The 2306-nt window shown below is 32.8% G+C and overlaps 1 pseudogene; it reads right to left on the bottom strand.

Moving 5' to 3' along the window:
- Nucleotides 1-1299: 1299 nt before the first annotated feature.
- LOC149558395 (TOM1-like protein 9) lies at nucleotides 1300-2071 on the bottom strand (annotated as a pseudogene).
- Between the last annotated feature and the right edge of the window lie 235 nt (nucleotides 2072-2306).

Genomic DNA, 2306 nt, shown 5'->3' with positions numbered 1-2306 from the left:
GCTTTCCAATGACTATAATTTTAATACATAATTTAATAATTAAGACTTTCAAATATGAGTTTAACTCATTATAGGTTCATTGCCAATTGAACATCAACCGACTTTGACACCTCGAAAAAATTAGTAAACTAGGTCAATTTTTTTTTTTTAAATGGAGGAACTGGCTTATGGAGATACCTTTCTATTCAAAAAAAAAATATTTGGTTTATGATAAATTGACTTCAAATTATCTATGTCAAATGAAATGTGTGTCTGAATTATGGTTCATATCACTTCAAAACTTCATAAACTATACAATATTCAACCAAAATAAATCAAACCAAATGCATCCTCTGGATATTGATGTTACAAATCTAACGTCAAAAGAATTACCTCATTCTCATTTCTAGAAGAAAAGTTATGTGTGTCAAACAGACTGTCACTTTTTAAAATATTGAATTTTATTATGTACCACTTTTCAGAGGAGATAAAAAAATTTGAGATAAATAATTTTTTTTTTTAGATTAAAAAATATGGTTACAAAGTTGGAAAAAAGTTCTCAAAATCACTAGTTTATGTCATCTTGAAATTATTTATAGTTTTGGAGATATAGTCACTTGAACGTGACGTTTGTTGCAAAAATATTGATTTCAGTGTCAAAATTGGTCAAAAAGTGGAACCCATTATTGTGGGATCACACACCACTTGTTAGGATTAAACCACAGACAAAAATAACAAATACATGCAAATATATCCAATAACAAAAAATAATAGATGACACAAAAAATGAACACAAGACACCAAGATTTAACTTGGCTTACCCAATCCCTGGGCTACGTCCACCAAATAGCAAGTCTGATATTATTACAATTTAGTGATTATAACCTAATTACAATCTGTAACCCCTTACAGCTCAATACCACTACAAGAACCAAATTTCACATCACAACTACATGACAATCCCTAACTTTGAGCTCTTTTATACAAGTATATTTACCACTTTTAGGGTTATAATTAATAATTACAAGTCAGCTCAAAATCTCGATAAAATAGGGCCCGAAATTTTATTTTTTAGGGCAATGCCCCAAGCCCCAAAGAATTTATGAAGTATGTATAGTACTTTTTTATTACTCACCACAATCTAACACTATACTAGTATCCACTCGTGACGTTGAAGCATTGACCTACATGTCAGGTGGTGGTAGAAGTAGCAACTTATAACTAGCAAGTTGGTCTTTTGTACCAACATGAGCTTTTGAGGAGGCTCTTTGTGCAAGCTATTCCACATCATCTCATTGTTCATCTTCTTCATGATTAACATTAACTAGTGGTGTAGGAGATTTTTTTCTTGTTTGATGGAAAAAATAATCCAAAAGCTATTGCATCATGCTTAGCAAGAACACTCTCAAGATCATCATTCAAATCTAGACCTTGATCAAGAAGTTCTTCATCCAATGTTGTATTCACAAGTTGCACTACTTGCTGCTTGTAACAATGACATTATTCAACAAGATCTACAATTACTTCCTGCTTGAGATCCTCTTTTGATTTTGGATCCAAATTATTTAGCATCTCCATTAGAACATCCATAAGGCCACAAGCATTTCTAATCTCTGTAATGCTTAAGGGTGGAAAGTTAGAATTTGTGGTTGATTGAACTTCCTTGAGCCTAGAATCTGATGAATCATATAACTAAGGATATCATGCAATTGGTTGCGTTTATGGGGGAGTGAAGATTGGGGTAGAACTTTATGCTCTCTAGGGAAATCTTACCCCTGCACGCACTAACTCATGGTATGCAACATAGTATTGAGGATACCTTCCCTTGGTTCCACCAAAGGCTTCTTGCCATGTATCTATCAGAACTAAAATCTTATCTTTGACATGCAAATCTACTTTTTTTCTTTACTAACTTCACCATCTTGTGCAGAAAATCTCAATCAACAACTTGCATGTGCACATACTCCCCACAGTTCTTTATTAAAGTCTACAATAGCATGAGAGAAATAAGTTGTATTTTAGGATTCTTGTTCCCAAGACATTTTTTCACTACTTTGACTACATCCTTTGCTTGCTTGGAAAGATGAATCATGTAACTCAAACTTTAAAGTTGTAATGATGCACCTCCAAATTCTCCAATTTGACCTATGAATGTGTCCTCTTGAACTTGAATTGAGACCGTGTTTTGAAATCTTTGAAATGGAAAATTCCAAACTTTGAACCCAAACCTTCATACTAATGATCTCATTATTCAAATTGACAACTCATGCTCTTGAAGTTGGGCTTGGAGGATGATCAGAATCTAAATTTTAAATTTGATTCTGAAC

Source organism: Cupressus sempervirens, chromosome 5, assembly GCF_028749045.1.
Source record: "Cupressus sempervirens isolate cs-2001-9-10 chromosome 5, ASM2874904v1, whole genome shotgun sequence".
In the NCBI taxonomy this organism is placed as follows: domain Eukaryota; kingdom Viridiplantae; phylum Streptophyta; class Pinopsida; order Cupressales; family Cupressaceae; genus Cupressus; species Cupressus sempervirens.
The sequence above is the reverse complement of the archived record's forward strand: the minus strand, read 5'-3'. Positions and strand labels throughout refer to the sequence as shown.